The sequence below is a fragment of the Mirounga angustirostris genome, unplaced genomic scaffold, assembly GCF_029215605.1.
Source record: "Mirounga angustirostris isolate CCGP_5_RB_7025 unplaced genomic scaffold, mMirAng1.0.hap1 SCAF_3, whole genome shotgun sequence".
In the NCBI taxonomy this organism is placed as follows: domain Eukaryota; kingdom Metazoa; phylum Chordata; class Mammalia; order Carnivora; family Phocidae; genus Mirounga; species Mirounga angustirostris.
The window spans coordinates 69,833,363-69,859,443 of NW_026991711.1; the positions used below are offsets into that span (position 1 = coordinate 69,833,363).

At 38.5% G+C, this 26,081-nt stretch overlaps 1 long non-coding RNA gene across 3 annotated transcripts in view; it reads left to right on the forward strand.

Annotated features, from left to right (window-relative positions):
- The window catches only part of LOC123839628 (uncharacterized), a 360,841-nt gene that overhangs the window by 298,812 nt on the left and 35,948 nt on the right, over nt 1-26,081 (forward strand). For all 3 annotated transcript variants that reach the window (XR_008505658.2, XR_010410046.1, XR_010410047.1), the window contains one exon: nt 6,531-6,625. This is a non-coding gene — a long non-coding RNA (uncharacterized LOC123839628). The remainder of the gene's footprint in view (nt 1-6,530; nt 6,626-26,081) is intronic.

A 26,081-nucleotide genomic window follows, 5' to 3' on the forward strand; every position in this document is an offset into this window, starting at 1 on the left:
GAAACCATCAACAAAATGAAAAAACAACTACTGAATGGGAGAAAATATTTGCAAATCATTGCTCACACAACTCAATAGCAAAAAAAAAGAAAAATCATCGAATTAAAAAATGGGCAGAATATCCAAATATGCATTTTCCCAAATAAAATATACAGATGGATAAAAGATACATGAAAAGGTGCTCTAACATCACCCATCATCAGGGAAATGTAAATCAATGAGCTATCACCTCACACCTGTTAGAATGGCTGTTATTAAAAAAACAAGAGATAACATACTGGTGAAGATGTGGAGAAAAGGGAGCCCTTGTGCACTGTTGGTGGGGATATAAACTAGTGCAGCCACTGAGGAAAATGGTATGAAGTTTCCTCAAAAAATTAAACAGAACCACCATATGATCCAGCAATTCTATCTCTTGGTATTTATCTAAAGGAAATGAAAACAGTAACTTGCAAAGGTATCTGCACCCCCATGCTTATTATAGCATTATTTACAATAGCCAAGACATGGATGAATGGATAAAGAAATTGTGGTATATATACAATGGAATACTATTCAGCTATATAAAAAAGAAGGAAATATTATCATTTCCAACAACATGGATGGACCTTGAGGGCATTATGCTAAGTGAAGTAAGTCAGAGAAAACCAAATACAGTATGATCTCACTGATATACAGAAATTAAAAAAAAAAAAAAAAACACCTCACAGATACAGAGAACAGACTGGTGGTTGCCAGAGGTGGAGGATAGAGTGGGCAAAATGAGTGAAAGGAGACAAAAGGTAAAAATTTCCAGTTAAAGTCATGGGGATGTAACATATAGCATGGTGATTACAGTTAATAATACCATATTATACATTTGAAAGTTGCTAAGAGAGTAGATCTTAAAAGTTCTCACCACAAGAAATTATTACTGTGTATGTTGATGGATGTTAACTAGACATATTATAACAATTTTACAATATAGACATCTATTGAATCATTATATTGTATACCTGAAACTAATGTTACATGTCAATTATATCTCAAAAAAGGTAAAGGAATAGAATTTATCACCAGATAACCCATGCTAAAAGAAAAATCAAAATTGTATAGATGGTAAATGGAAAAGATAAAAATACATTATCCCAGTGGATCACAACAACGTAGAAAGGAATAGAGAGCTTTGAAATTCTGAAAATTTAACAATAATTTCTAAATAATCCATACATAAAAGAATAAATTGCAATGGAAGTTTTTAAATATTTTGAACTAAGTAATAATAAGTATTATATAGTAAAGCTTATGGGATGCAATTAAAGTTGTGCTCTAAGGAGAATTTAAAATGTATATGTATATATTAGAGGTATATATTAGAAAAATAAGAAAGGCTAAAAATCAATGATCTGATCTAAGCATCCACTTTTTTTTTTTAAGATTTTATTTATTTATTTGACACAGACACAGCGAGAGAAGGAACACAAGCAGGGGGAGTGGGAGAGGGAGAAGCAGGCTTGCTGCTGAGCAGGGAGCCTGATGTGGGGCTCGATCCCAGGACCCTGGGATCATGACCTGAGCCGAAGGCAGATGCTTAACGACTGAGCCACCCAGCCGCCCAAGCATCCACTTTTGAGAAGGAAAAAAAAAAAGCATTTTTGAGATAAAAGCAAAATAAATCCCAAGAAAATAAGGAAATCATTAAGAACAGAGAAGAAAATAATTAAATACAATAATAAAGGGAAAATAGAGAAAAGCAATAACTCAAAGCTGGTTCTTTGAAAAGTCAAGGCAGGACTGATAATGAAAAAAGGAGAAAAGACATAATTGACCAGTATCAAGACTGAAAAAGTGATGTAACTACAGATTCCACAGCCATTGAAAGGATGAGACATTGAAAAGATGATAAGCACAATGCTATACCAATAAATTTAAATTTGGGGATGAAGTGAGGAAATCTCTTAAAAAAAACACAGTTTACCAAAACTGATGCAGAAATAGAAAAATCTGAATATATTAAATAAAGTGAACCTATAATTTAAAGCCACCTCATAGAACTCCAGGCCAGACCACTTCACTAGTGAATTTTTCCAAACATTTAAGAAAGGAATAATGCCAATTTTAAACAAACTCTTTCTTAAAAGAGAAAATTTGGGAACACATCTCAAGTTGTTTTATAAAACCTGTATAACCTTAACAGCCAAACCTGACAAGAACATCCTACAGAAGGAAAATTATAAATGAATCTCTCATGAACATGAATTGAAAGATGCTAAACAAAATACTGATACATTGAATCAGTGATAGAAAGAAATAATAATACATCTCAACCATTTGGGTTTATTTAAAAAATTCAAGACTGTATAACGTTCAATAATAATCAGTATGATTTACCATTATTCAAAAAAAAAAGCAGTGATCTCAAAAGATACAGAAAATTTATTTAATAAAATTCAAACACTGGTTTATGTTAATAAAAATAACTCCTAGCTAACTATGAATAGAAGGGAAATTTCTTAATCTAATGGAGGGCTCTCTCTCTCTCTCTCTCTCTCTCTCTCACACACACACACACACACACACACACATACATACACACACACACTAGAGCAAACATCGTACATATAAAACTGCAAGAACTTTTTTTGCCCCTGGGATCAGGAAAGAGGCAAGCATATGCACTGTTATTACTTCTGTTTAACATTGCATTGGAGGTCTAGACTTTACAGTAAGGCAACAAAAGGAAAAGGATTGAGGAAATAAAGCTCAGTTAAAAATGACATGATTATATATGTAGCATATTAAAAAAAACCTATGTGCTATGGTGAGTGCTGTGAATTGTGTAAGACTGTTGAATCACAGACCTGTACCTCTGAAATAATAATATATGTTAAAAAAAAAAAGAAGATGATAGTAGGAAGGGAAAAATGAAGGGGGCGGAAATCGGAGGGGGAGATGAACCATGAGAGACTATGGACTCTGAGAAACAAACTGAGGGTTCTAGAAGGGAGGGGGGTGGGGGGGTGGGTTAGCCTGGTGATAGGTATTAAAGAGGGCATGTATTGAATGGAGCATTGGGTGTTATAAGCAAACAATGAATCATGGAACACTACATCAAAACTAATGATGTAATGTATGGTGATTAACATAACATAATAAAAAAAAACCCACCTTTGGTGGGGTGTCTGGGTGGCTCAGTCAGTTAAGCATCGGACTCTTGATCTCAGATCAGGTCTCAATCTCACAGTAGTGATTTCAAGCCCTTCATGGGGCTCCATGCTGTGCATGGAGCCTACTTAAAACAAAATCTTTGGTAATAATTTTAGACTTAATAGGTGAATTTAACAAGGTGGATAGATCTAAGGTTAATAATGAGTCAACAAAGACTCATATCCAGAATATATTACACATTGCTATAAACCAATAAGAAAAAAACCAATTTTTCAAAAATGGGTGAAAGATTTAATCAGGCATTTCACAGAAGAGAATATCCAAATGGCCAGTAAATGTATTCAACCTCATTAATCTTCATGGAAATGCAAATTTAAAACACATTGAGGTATGACCACACATCCATCAGAATGACTGAGACTTAAAGTAGCAGAAGGATGTGGAGGAGGGGATGGTAGTGAGATCTGAGGATGAAAGCTAAGAGATGCCTGCTGCCCGCCTGACTAAATACATGAACTAATAAAACAAGTGGGAAAGAGGGTAATATAAGGAAAGAGGTGAATACTTTTATATTTTAGGATAAGTATAGCCTCTCCAAAAATAAAGTGAGGGTGGAGCAACGGAAAAATATTTATAGGTCTAACTATAAACACAATTTCTTCCTGGCAAAATAAAACCAAATGGGTCCCATAAATAAAGTTAAACATTAAACTAGTAAAAAATGCTTACAACATATATCACAGACAAAATGAAATTATATCCAGAATGTACAAAGATATTATTAATCACAAATTAATAGAAACAATAATTGCTATTTGTGGCATAAGTGGAAACTACTACTCAAGAGGAGGAGAAAGTGTTCTTACTGTAAGTTTGACAAAATCCCCAAAACAAATCAGCCCACATGATGTCAGGCCACTGACCCACTTTTCCAGGATTGGACTGGAGGTACTTGCACCTGTCATCCAAGCCTTATCTGGGAGAGTACCAAAGGGACTTGTATTTCTAGAGTTCAGCCCTTGCAATGCTAAGGAGAATCTTTTTTTTTTTTTTTTTAACATATAATGTATTATTTGTTTCAGGGATACAGGTCTGTGAATCATCAGTCTTACACAATTCACAGCACTCACCATAGTACATACCCTCCCCAATGTCTATCACCCAGCCACCCCATCCTTCCTACCCCCCCTCCACTCCAGAAACCCTCAGTTTGATTCCTGAGATTAAGAGTCTCTTATGGATTGTATCCATCTCTGTTTTGTCTTGTTTCATTTTTCCCTCCCTTCCCCTATGATCCTCTGTCTTATTTCTCAAATTCCTCATATCAGTGAGATCATATGATACTTGTCTTTCTCTCATTGACTTGTTTCACTTAGCATAATACCCTCTAGTTCCATCCATGTTGTTGCAAATGGCAAGATTTTGGGGGTTTTTTGATGGCTGCATAAGATTCCATTGTATATATATACCACATCTTCTTTATCCATTCATCTGTTGATGGACATTTGGCTCTTCCCATAGTTTGGCTATTGTGGACATTGCTGCTATAAACATTGGGGCGCATGTGCCCCTTTGGATCCCCACATTTGTATCTTTGGGGTAAATACCCAGTAGTGTAATTGCTGGGTCATAAGGTAGCTCTATTTTCAACTTTTTGAGGAACCTCCATACTGTTTTCCAGAGTGACTGCACCAGCTTGCATTCCCACCAATAGTGTAGGAGGGCTCCCCTTTCTCCACATCCTTGCCAACATCTGTCATTTCCTGACTTGTTAATTTTAGCCATTCTGACTGGTGTGAGGTGGTATCTCATTGAGGTTTTTATTTGTATTTCCCTGAGGCCAAGTGCTGTTGAGCACTTTTTCATGTGTCTGTTGGCCATTTGGATGTCTTCTTTGCAGAAATGTCTGTTCATGTCTTCTGCCCATTTCTTGATTGGATTCTTTGTTCTTTGGGTGTTGAATTTGATGAGTTCTTTATAGATTTTGGATACTAGCCCTTTATCTGATATGTCATCTGCAAATATCTTCTCCCATTCTGTCGGTTGTCTTTTGGTTTTGTCGACTGTTTCCTTTGCTGTACAAAAGCTTTTTATCTTGATGAGGTCCCTATAGTTCATTTTTGCCCTTGCTTCCCTTGCCTTTGGCAATGTTTCTAGGAAGAAGTTGCTGCAGCTGAGGTCAAAGAGGTTGTTGCCTGTGTTCTCCTTTAGGATTTTGATGGACTCCTGTCTCACATTTAGGTCTTTCAACCGTTTTGAGTCTATTTTTGTGTGTGGTGTAAGGAGGTGGTCCAGTTTCATTCTTTTGCATGTGGCTGTCCAATTTTCCCAACACCATTTGTTGAAGAGACTGTCTCTTTTCCACTGGACATTCTTTCCTGCTTTGTCGAAGATTAGCTGACCATAGAGTTGAGGGTCCATTTCTGGGCTCTCTATTCTGTTCCATTGATCTATGTGTCTGTTTTTGTGCCAGTACCATACTGTCTTGATGATGACAGCTTTGTAATAGAGCTGGAAGTCCGGAATTGTGATGTCACCTCTGGCTATTTGGGGTCTTTTTTGGTTCCATACAAATTTTAGAATTATTTGTTCCATTTCTTTGAAAAAAGTGGATGGTATTTTGATAGGGATTGCATTAAATGTGTAGATTGCTCTAGGTAGCATAGACATTTTCACAATATTTGTTCTTCCAATCCATGAGCATGGAATGTTTTTCCATTTCTTTGTGTCTTCCTCAATTTCTTTCATGAGTATTCTATAGTTTTCTGAGTACAGATCCTTTGCCTCTTTGGTTAGATTTATTCCTAGGTATCTTATGGTTTTGGGTGCAGTTGCAAATGGGATCGACTCCTTAATTTCTCTTTCTTCTGTCTTGTTGTTGGTGTATAGGAATGCCACTGATTTCTGTGCATTGATTTTATATCCTGCCACTTTACTGAATTCTGGTATGAGTTCTAGCAGTATTGGGGTGGAGTCTTTGGGGTTTTCCACATAAAGTATCGTATCATCTGCAAAAAGTGAGAGTTTGACTTCTTCTTTGCCGATTCGGATGCCTTTTATTCCTTTTTGTTGTCTGATTGCTGAGGCTAGGACTTCTAATACTATGTTGAATAGCAATGGTGATAGTAGACATCCCTGCCGTGTTCCTGACCTTAGGGGAAAAGCTCTCAGTTTTTCCCCATTGAGTATGATATTCGCTGTGGGTTTTTCATAGATGGCTTTTATGATATTGAGGTATGTACCCCTATCCCTACACTGTGGAGAGTTTTAATCAAGAAAGATGCTGTACTTTGTCAAATGCTTTTTCTGCATCTATTGAGAGGATCATGTGGTTCTTGTTCTTTCTTTTATTAATGTATTGTATCACATTGATTGATTTACAGATGTTGAACCACGCTTGCAGCCCAGGAAAAAATCCCACTTGGTCGTGGAAATAATCCTTTGAATGTACTGTTGGATCCTGTTGGCTAGTATTTTGGTGAGAATTTTTGCATCCATGTTCATCAAGGATATTGGTCTGTAGTTCTCCTTTTTGATTTGGTCCTTGTCTGGTTTTGGGATCAAGGTAATGCTGGTCTCATAAAGTGAGTTTGAAGTTTTCCTTCCATTTCTATTTTTTTGGAACAGTTTCAGAAGAATAGGTAGGTATTAATTGTTCTTTAAATGTTTGGTAGAATTCCCCTGGGGAGCCATCTGGCCCTGGGCTCTTGTTTGTTGGGAAATTTTTGATTACTGCTTTTTTGCAGCAGTGGCCCAAACCCCATCTCACAACTATTGTTTTAGAGTCTCCAGGGACAGAGCTCAGGTATCCATATAATTTCAAAGCCACTCAGGTAATCCTTGTGATCACTGAGAGTTGGGTACTTAAAACTCTCAATTGAAGAAGCATGAAAAGAAGAATCTGTTAACTAAATAGAGGAAGGTATTCTTTGAGTTGAAGTTGTACACTCAATCAACTGCTTCTGCTCTTCTCACATTAACTCTTCTTCTATCCTTCTGAGTCAGATTCAGAGTGCTAGATGAAACAAAAAAGCGTTTGAGGAAAAAAAGAAACCTTCCCTTTCCTCACTTGAGCCCTTCTTTTAAACATTGAATTTCCAAAGCATTTGGAAAAATGTTTGAGAGCAAATTGTTTGGTTGTGGTCTTCTTTTCTTATCCTCCATCCTTGTCCTAGGTCAAGCCATTTACTTAGTTGGGAGAATAAAAGATTGTGTATAATGGACCATTTCTCTTGTCCCTTCTAGAAGTGGTGAAAGATAAGAATTATGAGAACAACCTGTCTTCCTCTCCTATGAACCCATTTCTACAGACTTGAAAATTTAAACCTCACCCCCCTCCTTTCTTGCTCCCTAAGTCAGAGGTAAGGATGAGTGGGGTGTTTCAATATGGACTTACAGCCATGGTGATGGCTCTGTGTCATCACCACCACAGGGCATGGGAAGCCATCACTAGGCCCCCTGCATCTTTACTGCTTATCCATCCCCAACACAGAGGCTACAGGGGGGTCATTACCTCATTTCTCCCTCGGCTGGGCTGATATGACGACCAGGAAGTCACAATAAGAGAAGGAAGTAAGAGTATATGGACCATTAACTCCTTGTAGATGAAGGCTGCTATATGTGATTGGCAGTAAACCCTATTCCAGGCTGGAGAAACCTATTAATCTTCTTGCCTTAAAATACACTTGATAAAATCAATGGGCAGGTAAACCTTACAATCTGAAATATTGGAATATACATATTACCTCATTAGGAAGGACAGGTCTACAAGTTAACAGAGCATGCTTTAGGATGAGTTTAGGGAGATTTATATATATTTTTTTTTATATAGTTGCTTTTTTTTCCAATTAATTAAATTAATCCTGACTTTTTTTTTTTTTAACCCTGACTTTTAAGTAAGGTTATAGAATGAAATGATTTGGAAATGGATTGTGACAGGAGAATATAAAAGCCTGTTTCTTTTATATTTTTGAAGAGGGGGTCTGAAAACTTGCTGAAATTTACATATAAATTCCTCAAAAGCTTATTAGGAGAAGAAAGGGAAAATATATTTTTCCCCTCTTATGTTGTTTGAACTGATTATCTGGCAAGTAATGATATCTCTGATTAGACTATTCAAACACTGGTGTGTTCTGCTAACTTTCTTTGGTTGACTGCCTTTCTTCCCATCACTGGGGACATGAGAGGATATTTCTGCATCTCAGTTCCAGGCAAGTGAGTCAGTGAGTGCAACTTTCTGCATTAATATGTCAGAATAAAATATCACCATTAGCTTCTGATGATAGGGGATATTTTTCATCTTTCTTAAATTGCTTTTCCCTCAAAGAATTTTTGTCAAATTCAGATATACATTTCTAGGATGTATTTTCTTCAGTTTGTGAATTTCTCTTTGGAACTATATTAGCAGGTACGTTTGGGTTAATTACACAGTTGATATGGTGGGTTCAGTGCACCTGTACTGGGAAGTTATTTAAACCTATTGAAAGGTTGGCGTTGGTGTCTGAGGGAGTCCTACTTTGCATCATCATAAAGTCATGAGCTCAATTATCCAGAGTAGCAGTCTTCAAACTACATAAGTTGTTATGATGTTTAACAGAATCAGTTTCCAGATCTGCACTTGCATATGCACCCTGTACTTGGTACTGCAGGTTCTCCTTCCCCCATTTCGCCTTCCACTCTATGGAAGGAAGGCCTATGGCTCTCCTATCCCTGATTTTATGTATGTTGCTCTGGGTAGGCAAGTCTCCAAGTGCAAAACAAAGGATCCATTCAAAATCTTGGTGTCAGCATGGGAAACGACTAAGTAAAAGTCCTTATGTAGGTGAGGGGTTTCTAGTTCTTTACTGTCAACAAAATTGAAAGATGACATAATGGAATTATTATTAGCTGGCAGATCACTAAACATCATTTTGGAAGAATAAATTACTATTCAAAATAGTAATAAATTACTATTACTATTTTGGCGTGCAACTCATGATCTCAAAGAATTAAATGATAATGCTATAACAACATCCCTTCCATTTCCATCTACTTATTGATCAATAAAAATTAAAATAGTAATAATATTCATCCATTAATATATAAAATCATATAAACATACTCCACCAATCTTACTGAGTTGCATTTCCAATAAAATAGTTTCTTATATTTAATAATTATTTTAAAAATCTAATATGTAGCTATTGTTTTGATCATAATGATTATAATGATAAATTGACTTTTGAATTTTTAAAATTTATAGCCTCAGAGTCAGAGAAGAAAATTTTAAAACAATAACTTCATATGTATGTAAATAAAAAATATATATTTGCATATATATGCCTTTATATATGAACATATAATATATATTGATTACATATATATATACATCTTTTTGCCAAGAGGTATGATGAATTATTAATAAATGACTTTTGAGAATTCTGGGCATGAATTTAAGGAGGAAAAGCAATGATTTAAAACTTCTGATTGTTGAAGAATAGGTCATTCCTATATTTTTAAAATGAATGATGGTAGGTATTAAATTGCTATGGTATTTGGATTCATCTAAATAGATCAAAAGAGTGATTTAGTAGTTTTACTTTAATTTTTTTACAATGTATTATAATTACATATTTTATGACACCTTGAACTGTCAAAGCATAACTCGCAAAATGTTAAAAATATAATTATTATACAAATAGAAGCTAAAAATCATACAAGTAGATGAGTCAAAGTTTTAGTTAACCCATTACAGAAGGAACTAGCATGAGACAGGACTGTTTTAAATAGGAAATGAGAAACTTGGATTTTATGTAGTCAGTGAACGAAGGGACACTTAAGCAGTACAGGTAAATTAGAACCAAAATTGGCTAACGTGTTATGGGGCAATAAGATCATAACGTTTAAGGTTATCTGCTCTAGCAGACAGACTAGAAAAATCCACACACCTTACCATTTTTCGACCAGCTAATTCGTAACTTGACATAATTATAAAATGACTGTGTCCTGATCAGGCACAAAACTGAGTCAGACTTCTATTCCCTGAAGGAGCCAGATTATCCTGCAATGGATTGTTAGAAAATGCTCTTAGCAAGACATTAAAAGTTTAAATAATCATCTTTTCATCTTATTTAGCAGCTTTGAATAGTTGTCCTCAGTAAAACTTATGATGAAACATTTTAAATGTCAGCTTTAAACGGTTAAGAAAAGAAACATAATTTTTTGAAAAAAATTCAGGAGCTACATAAACAATAATGGTATGATTGAAACATGGGAATGAAATTCACTGTTAGCTATGTTTTAAATAAAGGGTAGGCTATTTTTACACAGATTTGTATGTATTTCCTAAGAACAGAAACGCAAATAATTGCAGCACAAAGGTCAAACTCAGAAAATATAACATAGAATTCTAGTACCTAATCCACAATTCACATTCAAATTTCATCAGTTGTCCCAGTGGAGTCCTTTATATCTATTTTTTTTTCCTACCTGGAGTCCAAAATGTGAGGAGGTATGATACATTCTGCGAGAACTGTGTGATCTTCCTAATTTACATAGATAGGAAATGGGACTACGTGTGGGAATGGATCTTAAGGATGTGGGATGAAGTTGGAAGGAATATAAAGTTGGATGAGGCTAAAATTACTAAGAAGTGGCTCACTAAGCAGAATTCTGAATTCAGTGTTTCAGCTTGTGGGGTTAGGAAGCGCTCTGTTGGGATTCCTGGGTGGCTCAGTGGTTAAGCATCTGCCTTCAGCTCAGGTCATGATCTCAGGGTCCTGGGATCGAGTCCCACATTGGGCTCCCTGCTCATTGAGGAGCCTGCTTCTCCTTCTGCCTGCCGCTTCCCCTGCTTGTCCTCGCTTGCTCTTTCTCTGACAAAATCTTTTTTAAAAAAAAAAAAAAGAAGAAAGAAAGAAAGAAAGAGCTCTGTTTGGTTGATTGACTGAAATATGGACCAGAGTAGCCAAATGCCAGAACCGCCTTGGTGTGTTTATAGAAGGAGGTATTCAAAGATTTAGGGACATTAAAATGTTAACGTGGATTTATCATATAAATCCTGCTCACCCACCTTGGGAGAGTTGGGAGAGACCAGAGAACACACTTTTTACCATGACTGTGAGAAATAGATTTGGGAGGAAAGCCCCAGCATCCTTGAATAGGTCTGTGATTGCCCTTCTCTGTAGGTCAGAAATTACAGGGAGAACTGCTACCACTAAACTGAGATCTCTAAATGCAATGTAAATTATGGGATCCCTGTGGCAGGGGCTAAGAGGTGGCACTTAATTGCCAAAAACAATGTGGGCATGGTTACTGTAATAGACAGTGGGACCAAAACAATAATCAAAATATTCTAACTGGCCCATAGACCTATGGCATTTATTAGTTGATTCTCAGTGTCTCAAGAAAAGAAATAGATGGACAGCCTACTAAATTCTTACCTGATCTGTGTAAGTAAAATAATTCTAGGTCTAGTAAATAGAAGTCTGACTTGAATCACTAAAATAGTTAACTCACTTAATTTCCAGTCTTCAAACCCAGACCTTGGATGAAGGTGGAGGGATGACTCGCCTTAAGAAAGCAACCCACTGAACTGCCAAAAATCTGTACTGTCTTTCTCTATCTTCTCCTAAAGGGGCCAATGGTGACTATGAACTGGGGAAAGGGAAATAATTAGATTTCTCAGGGATTACTTGACACTGGCTTTGAACTGATGCTAATTCCTGGAGACCCAAAATGCCATTATCATCCACCAATCAGAACAGGGGCTTTTGGAGGGCAGGTGATCAATAGATTTAGCTCAGATCAGTCTCAAACTGGACTCGGTAGGTCCTCAAAACCACCCAGTTCCAGATTGCATAATTGGAGTAGACCTACTTAGGACCTGGCAAAATCAACCATGGGTTACCTGGTCCACAGAGTGGGCATCATTAAGATAGGAAAGGCCAAATGGAAGTCACTAGAATTGCCTCTACCGACAAAAAGAATAAAAACAATACTGCATTTCTGAAGGGAGTGCAGAGATCAATGCCATTATACTCGAAAGATGCAGGGTGGTGATTTCCACCACATCCATATTCAACTTGCCTATTTGGCCTGTGTAGTAGACAGGTGGATCTTGAAGAATGACAAAGGATTATCAGGTGGTCACTCTGTAACTGCTGTTCCACGTGTGATTTTATTGCTTGAGCAAATTAACACATACCCTGGTACCTAGTATGCAACTGCTCATCTAGCAAATGCTTTTTCCTCTGTTCTTGTTAGAAGAACAAGGAGCAGTTTGTTTTTATCTGTCAAGGCCAGCAATTTACCCACACTGTCCTCCCTCAGGGATATATCAACTTTCCATCTCTATGTCATAAAGTCATACCCCAGAGACTTTGATCACCTTTTCCTTCCACAAGACATAATGCTGGCCCATTACATTGATGACATTATGCTGACTGCGCCTGGTGATCAGGAAGTAGCAACTATCCTAGATACATTGGTAAGACATTTGCATGTCCCAAGATGGAAAGTAAGTCCTACACATTTTCAGGGCCTTCCACCTCAGGAATGTTTCTAGGGGTATAGTGATGTGGAGCATGTCAAGATATCGCTTCTAAGGTAAGGAATAAATTGTTGCATCTGGCCCCTCCTTTGACCCGAATAGACGCACTGCTGTGCTGTTCCAACCTGTTTGATCAGTGACCTAAAATTATTCTTTTGTGAGACAATTCCTCTTGACTCTTACATTTCTAAACATGTAGGCATTAACAGTCCATTTGCTTTGAGCAATCCTTGCAAGAATATTCGTATAAACAAAGAGCCTCGGAGAGATACAGTGACTCCTGGAGTTGATTGATTTAGATTCCTTACATTACATTACCATTACGGTATAGTCAAAATAGAGATGTCTCCCTCCTCTCCCAAGAGCAGATTTGCTTATAATCCAGGGTAATAAGAGAATGATTCTCCGTGGAAGAGAGGATGAGCAAGTTTTCCAGTAGCCCTGAGTAAGACCACAAGAAGTTTCCTAATCTCTGGGTTCTACTCCAAGAATGCCTCCCACTCTATATGCAGGAAACACCTGACTTTGAGCACACGGTCCCGTGAGAGTTGAGGCTCGGGGAACAGAGACAAAATGTTACTCTGGCTACAACTATTGCTAAAAGTAATAAATCATTTTTCTGACCCAGATGCCTCATGTTTTTCTGCCAGGATCCATGAAACTGTGACAAGCTTACTTCTTAGCTTGCAAAGAGAATAAAATCTCAGAGCTTTCACAGTCTCTGACTCGAGTGTTTAATGCTGATTACTAATTACATTGAGTGTCTTTTTATGTGCTTATTGGCTATTCATACATATTCTTTGGGAAGTGTCTGTTCACATCTTTTGTCCATTTATAAATTGAGTTGTCTTATTGATTTATAGTAGTTTTCATATATTGTGGATATAAATAATTTGTCAGATACATGTTTTATGAATATTTTCTTTTCATCTGGCTTGGAAATATAATGACATAAAATATAAAGAGGGCTAATATTCAATAGGATATACAGAAATCATTTCCTCTAACTACATATCAAAAAAGAATAGTTGAAATCTGAGGGCAGACTACAGAATTTTATCTACCCAAATCAGGAGATAAAAAAGATGAAAGAGGTTACATTGAAATTAAATGAGGTTTAAACAAACGCATGATACACTGGGGGCAAAACTTATCTGAGCAGTATATCTGTCTGTTTGGGGTTCATCATTGACACAGTAGGCATGACTAGGTAGGTGTCTCAGTCTTGAATCTGTGAGAGAGAAGTAATCAGCTCTCAGTCCTAAACTTCCAACACAGTAAGTTCAGCCAGCCCCTGCTGGCAGTCTGCTTCCTCTGGTTCTATAAATGCCATTGTCCCACCAAGAAGCTATATTAGTAATTACAAAACTACAAAGTGAATTAAAGCGACAATATACTTTTTACGTTTTAGAATCATAATATAAATCTCTTTGTGTTTATTATTTAAGGTCTTTTAAATATTTAAGAAAATTAGGTCTTCTGTTTTCAGAAGTGTGGTGGACTGATTATCAACCCTACTGCTAAAAACAAAAAAGAATGGAAAAAATATTTTAAAATATTCTTAAAAAGCTGAACTGGAAATAAGAATACCCAAGGGAACAACAAAATTGAGATTGGAATCAAAGAAGTAGGAATGGCGAAGGCTTATTTCTTATTGAAGGTATTGGCCAAACTGGATTAAGTTGAAGTGAGCTGTCATGGCGCGTCCTGAGTGAAGGGCACAGGAGATAAGTGGCCAGGGCCCAGATTGGGAGATCCAGTAAGAGACCTCTCCAAATAAAGCTGAGGCCACAAAGAGCTATACCCTCAGTATAAGTGTGCGGTAGAAACCCCTCCATCCTACCCCAAGGACTGTGAGGAACACTGCCTATCTCATACTTTGGCACAGAGTAGAAGTGGAAAACAGTTAACAGGATCTCAGTAAAAATGCCAATAAAACTTTGTTCAGTTCCCCAGCAGTCAGTACTTAGATACACCAGGCTTTGGGCCTGTTCTTAGCGTTTCCCCACTTGAGACTCTTTCAGAGGTGATTTTGTGTGTGTTCGACCACAATTAGCCATCCTGATCCCCTCTCTTTCCTCATAGTCATTGTGAGATTCCAGCTCCTCAATTTCACACAGAGGTGGTGCCTTCAGGAAATGATTCTGAGTTGTTGCTATGTTTTATGACCTGTACCTCCCCCTTCTACCTGTCTACTGTTAAGGACTAGACCTTCCTACCACTCTGCAGGCTTGTTTTTTGATCTGATGTGGGGTGCCACATTGCCCGCATAAGCTCGTCAGTTTCTTCAAAAACGTATTTAGTTCTCTGCTCTCTCAAAGTGCAAATAGTAGAACTTAACATAGGATCATTTGAAAATAGTTACATATCTTCCTCTTCAGCGGCCTCAGGTTTTCCTTCCAGGGAAATGTATTAATTGGTCTTGGACTAAAGGCATGTGTCATGAATGACACATGCTATAAAAGCAGAATTGTATTCATTTGTGCTTCACAGAACATTCCTGTTCAAATCATAATCCTTTTCACTCTCTGGGGGAAATGCAGTTGGATTCATCTCTTGGAGTACAGTCCTCTCGAAAGCAGCAACGAACTCAATTTTCCACAGGCTTCTAAAACTGTTTGTCAGAACTTCATTTAAATTTTGCTGTGACTTCATAAGGTTATTTTTCCTTGCCTTTGGTTCTTAAGGAGCCACGGTGGAAATTCTCGAAATTGGCAGATGCTGAGCATTTTAAGTGTCAACTCAGAGATCTTATCATTTGAAAGTAGTAAGAAGCACTAGCATGATGAAAGAGGCTGGCTTCCAGCTTTGTCATCAAGCAGTTCTTAACTTCGAATTGTTGCACAACATTTCTTTGAGTTGCTCGTTTTCCCAAGTTGCTCTGCTTTCCGTGATGGAGTGTGAGAACACCCAGAAGTGATAATCATGTGTAAACAGCCCTGGTGAGGAGGTGTTACAGATGGGTCAATGGGCCTCTAGTCTGTAGATTTTACATCTTCTGTGTGATGACAGGGAGAAATGTATACAGCTAATACTAAAAACATTTCAGGACAATGCCAGTTACACTCAAGGTGTCCACAAATGCCTGTGGAATTGATTTGGCAGAGAAAGCACTGGTCACATGTTTAGCGTAATACATGTAGCCCAAAGTAGTACTCAGGTGGAAGCACACCCAGATGAATTTGACTTCCAGCCAGGTAAAACAGAGCCTAAGGTGGTGTGGTAGGCAGAGTAATGGCCCCCAGAGATGTCTGTGTCCTAATCCTCAGTACCTGTGAATATGTTATCTTACATGGGAAAAGGGATGCAGATATGATTAAATTTAAGATTTTGAGATTGGGAGGTTATCCCGGATTATTGGTTGGTCAAATGAAATCACAAAGGTCCTCATAAGAGGGAGGCAGGAAGGTCAGAGTTAGAGTAAGATTTGAAGATCATGTGCTGCTTTCTTTGAAGATGGAAGAAGGAGCCAGGACCCAAGGAATGCAGGTAGCCTCCAGAAGCTACAAGGAAATAGATTCTCTCCTAGAAACTCCAGGAGAAAAGCAGCCCTATTGACACATTGGCAATTAACCTGGTGAGGTCCATTATAGATTTCTGACCTCCAGAACTACAAGATAATAAATTTATGTTGTGTTTAACCACTAGATTGTGGTAATTTGTAACAGCAACCAAAGGAAACTAATACAGAAGGCATATGGAAATCCCTGCCTAGATAGATGGTTTCCATGTTCTGTCTCAAGTTCTTCCCTGTTGGAAATTGAACCTTTGGGTATATACTTTAGAGATACAAAGTGCCCAAAAAAGTCTAAACATGCATCTTTAAGTGTTATACTTTCAGAGAGTTTCATGGTTCTGTTGCCTAATATGAAAAGCAATCTAAATTTTTAATTAATCCTTTGGGTCCTTAGAAAAGTTATAAGTTAAACAATGCCCAGCGCACCTCTTCTATACTAAAGGAACATGCAACTGGGCAAGGAAATAATTTACACCTTTGTTAGATCCAGCAGCCCAAGCTGATTCTTGCCCAGAATAGCTCCCACTGTCTTGTTTTTCAGGATTTCTTATTTAGTGGCAATGTTACTAAATCCCCTTTGCCTAGGAATTTTAGAATGGCCTACATCCTTTATTTCTGCTTAAATTTTTTTTTCAATAATAAGAGCTACTAACTAATAGCGCACAAGGGTTATGAGTTAGATACACGGCTCTATCAGCACTTTTTTGTCTGACTAGGAAATTTTGTCAGAATTAGGAAAATTAGGAGCAAAGTGGCATGAATAATTTTAAAACATAAGACACAGCTTTAATGTAGGTTTGTATATACTGTGCTAGGTATTTTGATGCATTATATTGTCTAACTCATTTATTCCTCACAACAACCGTAAAAGGTAGGAAATATTATTACACCCATTTTACAGAAGAGAAAAATGAAACATAATGAATTAATTAGCTTGTCCAGCATCACATAGTAAATTGTAGAGCCAGGATTAAAATCCAGGTATCCTGTCTCCAGCACTCTCAGATTTTCACTACAAAGCCCTGTTCATTAAATCTGAAAAACGTAAAGCCCTTTCCCAGGTCACATTGCTCTTGGAGTCTGACCATCAGCTTAAATTATTTTCATTGTAATGTTACTTAAGCATGTACAAACATAAAACTGATTGCACATTTCTCTATTAGTCTGTGTGGGCTACCACAGCAAAATACCAGACGGGTGGCTAAGGCAACAGAATTTTTTTTTCTCACAGTTCTGGAGGCCAGATGTCCATGATCAAGGTGCCAATGAGTGCAGTTTCTGGTGTGGCCTCTCTCCCTGGCCTGTAAATAAACAGCCACATTCTCACTGCCTCCCCATATGGGCTTTCCTGTGTGTGTGTGTGTTAGTGTGTGTGTGTGTCAGTGTGCATGTGTGGAGTGTGAGAGTGTTAGTGTGCGTGTGCGTGTGTGTGGAGTGTGAGTGTGTGTGTGGAGTGTGAGAGTGTGTATGTGTGAGTGTGTGTGTAGAGGGAAAGAGATCTTTAGTGTCTCTTTTCTTATGACACCAGTCCTATCAGGTTAGTGTCCCACGCTAATGACTTCATTTAACCTTAATTACCTCCTTAGAGACCCTGTCTCCAAATACAGTCACATTAAGGGTTAGGGCTTTACATGTGAATTTGGTGGGGACACTATTCAGTCCATAACGATTTCTTGTTATTGCTCTTATACAAGTATAAAAGCAAAACTAATATACAGAGTAAATACAAACAACATTCCCAAGCCAAGAAAACTAATTTAGTGTAGTGGATTTTTGTTCCCCAAAACTAAATTGCTGGTATTAGGTTTAATACTCGAAAAGTGGAACCTGAGGCCTGGCTCTATTTTCACTCTATCTGCATTTTGACTTCAGTAACCCTATTGCCTAAGATTCTTGCTCACGTAAGTATATTGTACAAAATGTTATTAATGACCTCAAGACTTTGATCAAAAGGACTCAGGTAGACACCAATGACCGTCCCGTGGTGCTGGCTGGAAATCAGAGTCATAGATCTGTATGTCTCTCCCTGTTCTCCTGGCCTGCCTGGGACATATGCTTGGCAGGACGCAAGTGGACGCTTTCGCATCATGAGGCTATGCTCCAAGAGAGGGAGCTGCCCTCCCAGAAGCCCCCCTTCTTGAGGGGTGGGAGCACCTGTCCCAGCTAACTCACTGCAAACTCCGCCAGGGATGTCACAGCTCCGACAGGATTCGGATCCCACACTCAAGCTGGGTCATTGAGGAGAGTTTTAAAGAGCAAAGGAGTGGGTAGGGTTTAAGGAAACCAAAAGCAGTCTTGCAGTAGTACCTCAACACTAGCAATTGTGAGGAGCTATTACCAGCCCCATGCCTGAAGGGCCAAGGCGAGGGAACAGTTCCCGGGGCCACACACACAGGGTCTGCATGGAAAACGCTCTCCAGCAGGAGCAAAAGCCTTTGACGGAGGGGCATCCCAAGCCATGGTGGCCCAGCAGGAAGGGAAGCAGAAGTAAAATAGCTCAGTCTCCTCCACTGCCTGTCTCCCGCAGGTGTCTCCCATTGGCTAACCTGGACTGGAAGCCAGTGAGCCTCCTCACGTCACAAGAAGGGTGGAGAGTAGATCTGAGGGGCAAACAGAAAATATCCAGTGTACCTGGCCAGAGCCTCCAAGGTCATTTTGCTGACAATCCCATTTGTCTATCCACCAACACTTCGCTAGTGTACTGTAATTAAGTGAATTAGGTAACTGAAACAATGTTAATAGTAGAATATGGCAACACTGTTACATCCATTTGGTCTTTTGAAAACAGGGTTAGTATTAGGGCACTATTGAAATCTACTTTAAATGGATATCTAATCCAATTATTGCTGGAATTAGAACCTGAAAATGTCTGAAATTCATTTGCAGTCTTGCAGATAATAAAATAAATTCAGACTCTGGAAGGAAAACAGTAAATAAATGACTTATTCACTCCATTTCGGATTGTAAATCAAAGTTTGTTTTTACTGCTTCCGCTATGCCTTCCATGCAGGTTACATAAACCTGTGCCAAGGGTCTTTCCCTAGCATGCCATGACACCACGTGGCCTTAGCTACGCACGACAGTGCCATCCGTGAGCCAGGTCTGTCTCTGCTCTTTTCTGACTTACTGATGAAGTAGCGCATTATTTGCCCCAAATTGTTTTCACATCAAATCAAACCCTTAATGTATTAAATAAGTTCTCGCGCAAATGACTGCCATTGGTTACTTTTCTCTGGAAAAGGAAAGTTTTGCTGTTAGAGTTGGCAAGAGAATATGATGACAGTTGTCACTTGACGTTGGTGACTGCTTGATGCCAATGCAATCATAGACACAAAGATGATAGTCGGTCGTCAAAATGCTGAGATTACTTTCATCATATTGTCTAAAAGAGAACTGGGATGCATCACAGAGAACTCTCAGACTCCCAAAACTGTGTCCAGGGATTCACCAGGAGGCTTCTTTGCCCCCTTCCATCTGGCTCTTGCTACAACCAGCCTGCCTTGGTCTTCGGGGAGCCAAAAGTGTCTTTAAATTTGACAGTACAGGACTCAAGGCTCTCTTTGTCCCTGTTTTTGTGGAGCCAAAATGTGAAGTAAGAGCCCCAGAGATTCAGTCCCTCATTTTATACCCTCTTTAAATGTACTTACTGAGCCCAAATTGTGGGTCAGGCTGTGTTCTCTGAGCTGGACTATCACAACACACGGTAATAATGAAAGGCACAAATTTTATTGAATCCGAGGCAAATAATGCTGCCAGGAAATTAGAGGCAGAATTCCTTCTAGATTAAAACAGATACTCCACCCCCTGATAATCCAAGCATCCACAGTGGGTAAAGACTAAAGGGAACAGGCTGTATGTAAACTACCCGGCAACCCTGAAGAGTCACAAGAAGGGGGAGGACAGGGCCGACCGACAAAGGGAGACCAAAGCTGTCACAGCAGGCAGCAGCCTTGAAGGTGATCAGTGGACAGCAAGCCATCTCCTCTGCCCTATTTGCTTATCTCCCCACAGCACAGGTTATTAAAAACCTGAAAGGAGCCCAACAGTCGATGGAAGACAGGGAGCACCTGGCCTGCCTAGAGTAGGTAGTGACAGCAGAGATGAAGAAAACAGGATCCCCGCATGCCCACCTTCCTGCTGGGCCATGGCCAATGAGTCATGCCCACCGTGTGCCAGGATGAGGTCTTTCTGAAGTTACAAAGGACAATAAAAAACAAAATTCTTCTCTACTTACTTTTAGAAAGTACTTTTATAAATTGCCTTTTTACATCCAGTAGATTCATAATGCCTTTAGGATCTGGGAATCAGAAAGTCTTTAGATCATATATTGCAGAAATCTGTGGAGAAAAAAAAAACCACCTTACATCAACTAAAAAGTTAAAGCACAGAGTGAGGAGAGCACCCTCTGAGCAGAAGAATCAAGACAGTCAATCCTGTGTTAACCAATCTTGACTTGACCACAGGTTAATGCTATTCAACAAATATTTGTTGAACATGAGTTCTGTGCTGGGCTCTGTAAAGGACACAAGGTTGAGTAAGCTGGAGTCCGTTTACCAGGGAATCCTTCAGCGCAATAGACTAGTAAGTAGATTAGAATCAAAATGAAAAGGAGACATTCAGGAAAATACAAGGCTCCCATGAAAAATAAAATTATTATATGAAAAGTTCTGTGGGACTGGTGGAAGTATAAGATGGTACATTGCTAAAGTGCTCTTTGATGATACATAGTAAACGCATTCAAACGTTTATCACATTGTGTCAAATGTTTCACAAGTAGGAATTCAGCCTAAAAAAATAGTCTTGAACCCTTCAATGTGTACAAAGGTTTAGTTATTAGGTTGTGCACCACAGTGTTGTTTATAAGATGGGGGATACAGATGTATATATAACTAAAGAAACAGAAAGGAGAATGAAGGTGGAAAGAAGGGAAGGAAGGATGGAGAGGAAGAATTGGGAATTGCTTTAGAGATGGTTGTTATTATTTTTCTTTCGCTTTCTTCAAAATAACACTTTTCATTTAAAAAATTAAAGTCCCACAACATACCTACCCACTTTGACAAACATAAGTAATCTAATTCAGAGTCATCCTACTTCTCTTACTTCATTTAATTCCTTTAAAACTTAATTAAAGGTGTGAAAACAACAGGGACGCCTGGGTGACTCAGTCATTTGAGCATCCACTGTTGGTTTTGGCTCAGGTCATGATCTCAGGGTCGTGGGACAGAGGTCCACTTTGGGCTCTATGCTCAGCAGGAAGTCTGCTTGAGATTCTCTCTCGCCCTCTACCCCTTCTCCCCCACCACTCATGCTCACTCTCTCTCTCTCAAATAAATAAATCTTTAAAAAATTGTGAAAACAGCAAATAACCAAAATAACCAGTAATAGAGAGTTTTTTAGATAAATTATAGTGTAAATATGCAGTGAAATACTATGTGGGGATTTTGTTACAGAATATCTAACAGTAAGATGTCCATGATATATTATGTGAAGAAAGCAAGTTACAAAGGGTTATCCGTTGTGATCCTAGAGCATTCCAGCTTTTTCTAGTTTCTTAAAGAAGCCATAATTCTTCTACCACAGGACCCTTGCATATGCAGTTTCTTCTTCCTAAAACGCTCTCCTTTGACCCCTTCATATGGTTAACTGCTTTTTTATTTTTGTATCTCAAATCAAAGACCAACTCCTCAGCATTTATTAAAGCTTATGAATATTGCTTTAGTAGTAGTAGTAATCTGTGGCCTAGATTATGAAGTCTACAAGGACAGAGAGTTTTTCTGCTTTTGCTCACCATTACATGTCCAGTATCTGGAACATAATGGAAACGTAATACATATTTTTTTGAATGAGCCAAAGTTAATTTTCACATTCAGGAAAAAAAATATTACTTTAAAACTGTCTTATTACAGTTTTCCTATGTTTCTGAATTCATGAATGAAAGCCAAGTATATTTCAAATTGATTAAATTCAATGTGACACAATTTTCCAGATTGATAGAGCAGATAATTCATTTTAATTAGAAAACCTTGAAGTCTTAAAATTAAGTTCTTTTCATAATGGAGTATAAAAATGCGGAAATAGCACCCACTGGGAATATTTAGTAATGGCATATTTAGTAATACAGGCCCTATATTTAGACAGTAGAATCATAACACTTTCAAGTTCAAACCACTTCATTTTATTACAAAGCTGAAGCCCAGTGAATCACCCAAGATTGCATAGTGAAAGCAGAGCTAGGACCTTTTAATCCAGTGCTTATTCTACCTAAACATAAAGGAGCAGAATAGCTCCCAGTTCCAGATGTGAAATCAGAAGAAACTCAGAGGAGGAATAAAACAGGAAGGTAAAAATAGTGAAAAGAAATTCTAGATATAGGAATGTCTGAAAAGGTCCAGCAAACTGGTATGCAGGTCTCTAGCTTAATTTCTTCTCCATATAAAGAATGCCTTTTTAAAAAAAGAAAGTGTGTGTGTGTGTGTGTGTGTGTTTCCTGATGTAGGATGATCTAAGTGGCACCACTGAGAGCCCAGTGCCTTCTGACGTCTAGCAACAATGCCTGGCACAATATAGTTGCTCAATATATTTGTGGAATGAGTGAATGAGTGAATGAGTGGGCATGTCATCCTTAGACTCCCCCAATTCACCCACTTGCTCGGTCATGTCTGAAAATAGCCTATCAATGAATGGTAGCACACTGCAGTAGACTGACTAATGCTGTCCCTCAAAAAGATATCCATGTCCCAATTCCTAGAACCCCTGAATGCTACCTGATAGGGCAAGAAAGGGATTTTGCCAGTCTGATTAGAGATGAGGAGATTATCCTGGATTATCTAGGTGGGCTGTAAATGCAATCACATGTATCCTTATATGAGGGAGGTAGAGACATGGATATTTGACATACAGAGAGAAGAGAAGTCAGTGTGACCACAGAGGCAGAAATTGGAGTGACGTGCCACAGACCAAGGAATGTAGCCGCCACCGAAAGCTGGAAGAGGCAAAGAATGGAGGAAGGGTTGCCCTGCCAGCACTCTGATTTTCACCCACTGATATTGATTTCAGCTTTCCGGTCTCCAGAACTGTAAGTGTATAAATTTCAGTTGTTTTAAGCCTCCAGGTCCGTAGCAATTTATTATAGCAGCCGCAAGTACAAATTTTGGTCCTGGGAAGTGAGATGCTGTTCTAATACATAGCTACAAAATGTGGACATGGCTTTGGAATGGGTAATGGGTAGAAGCTGGAGGAATTTTGACATGCATAATGAAAAAGCCTACATTGCTTGAAACAAACTGTTGGTAGAAATGGATGTTAAAGATGCTGCCAGTGAATACTCAGGAGGAAGTAAGGAGCACGGGGAAGAAAACCTATGTCATGTTAGAGAATACATACATTATTATAAATAGAATGTTGGTAGAAATTTGAGCTTTAGAGGCCCTGCTGGTGAGGACTCAGAAGGAAATGAGGAAAATATTTTTGGAAACTGGAAGAAAGAGGATCTTTGGTCTGCAATAGCAGAAAGTCTAGCTGAATTTTGTCCTATAGTTAGTTACATGGAAAGTAGAACTTGTAAGCAATGAGCTTGGATATTTTGCTGAGACTTCCAAGCAAAGTATTGAATGTGCACTGGTCTCTGCTTGTAACCTGTAGTAACATTTGAGAGGAAAGAGAGAGATAGAAAAACTGCTAAGCAAAAAGGAAACTGAACTTGATGGTTTGGGAGATTTTTAGCCAATCCAGACTGTAAAGGATACCCAAATTAGGAGACTGATGCTGAGGAAAGAATGCCATGAAGACAAAGCCAAAGGCAGAGCCAGAACAGTCTTTTGCTAGTGCCGTGGGAGGATGGAAAGATCAGAGTATTCCCTCGCACAAAGTGTCCTTTGAAGATATTAAGTGTGTGACTCATGGATCCCCTCAACCATCGGAGCAGAAGCCAGGGGTAGAGATGAGATCGTCAGGAAGGATCTGTGGAGGAGCACCTTGTCCAACGGCATGAGTCCCCTCGATATACTAGGAGACCCACGAGGTTTTTGAGACTTGTTACACAAGCAAAAATGATACCTGTTTGAACAAAAGGGACAGAAATAGGACAAAATGAAAGAAGGCTGCTAGACTCCCCAGATTCCACAGGCAGGACAGAAGATAATCATTTTTGCTTTTGTTAAGCCACCCACTTTGTGATAAATGGTTGCAGCCACCACCCGAAATTAATACTCACACGCTAAGTGGTCAACTTGGGGTTTTTTAATTAAATCAAGTTTAACATTAATTACATCAAAATTAAATGTTGAACAGGGAGCATTTACAACATATGTATCAGGCATAAAAACTATGAAATAAACACCCATGTACCCACTGACCTGTTTAAGAAATAGAAATTAACGTTACCTCTGAGTCTCCCATATATCTGAAAGCGTAGCCTCCTTGCTTTCCCCCAGAGGTAATTACTATCTTGAATTCTGTATTTACCATTCTCTTATTCTTCTTTATTTATCTTGAATTCTGTGTTTATCATTCTCTTATTCTTCTTTATTTTTTTAGGTATGCGTGTATCTCTGTGTTTACTTTTTCATTTTGCATGGTTTTAAATTATTCACAAGAAATCCTACTGAAGGTTTTGTTCTGTGACTTTTTTTATTTGCTTAACATGGAAATGTCTCATGTAGCGGTAGTCCATTCATACTAATTGCTGCATAACGTGATATTATAAAGACATACCACAACTTACTAATTCTTCAAGCAATGGACATGTAGATTGGTTCCAGCTTTTGTTCTCCCAAACCGTATATGCTATGAATATGACTATACATGCTTCTTGGTGCATTTGTGTAGAAGTTTAACTAGGGTCTATGCCTCAAGTAGAACTGCTGAGTCACAGTGCCTGAGTACCTTCACCCTCACTCCATGTGTTGTGCAAAGTGTGGTACAGAAATTTAAAATTCAATCTCAAGTAGCCAGTTTCTTCATTTTTTAACCTCCCAACACATCTCACTTCTGTAATTTATCTGATATTTAATCATATTTGCCCTTAATCTCTCTGATATAGGGTGACTTATGATTCACTCTTGGATTCTTGGTCATCTTTATCTGTGCTGGTGTTACATGCTCTTCTTGGGAGAGGAAAAAGAGCACAGGTATTCAATGAATAGATTCTGGAGCCAAATGTCTAGGCTGGAAACCCACTGTGCCACTTACCAGCTGTGTGACTTTTGAGCTGGTTACTTAATCTCTCTGTGCCTCAGTTGCCCCTAGTGTAAGTTGGGGAAAACATAGTACTTACTTTATTACTTATAGTACTTACTTTAAAGAGTTATTGTGAAGATGAAATAAGCTGATATATGAAACCCTTAGAATAGTGCCAAGCAGAGTAAGCTCTATGTATGTGGTTGGCATTGTTATTATTCACGCCACAGCTCTTCATGAGAACAAACATATGGGGGCACCTGGGTGGCTCAGTCAGTTAAGCATCTGCCTTCAGCTAAGGTCATGATACTGAGGTCCTGGGATCGAGCCCCTCATCGAGCTCCCTGCTCAGCGGGGAGTCTGCTTCTTCCTCTCCCTTGCCCCCCATGGCTCACACACTCTCTCTTTCGCTCTCTAATAAATAAATAAAATCATTAAAAAAAAAAAAAAAAGAACAAACATATGTAAAAAGTCAAATATTCTCAGCGGGTTACTATCTCACAATAGAAGTGATCAGGTTCAAACAGTCACATTTTCATGTCAGTAAATCTAAAATTCTTTCTCTGTGCATACACTTTGCTCCCATTTGACAGCAGAGCTTCCTATCAAAGTGGATCCCTCCAATGAGCTCTGGATTCCATTCTGTTTCACCAGGACTGCCCATGGAGTCATTGTACCAACCTTGCTTTCTATGTGATCGTTCTCATCACA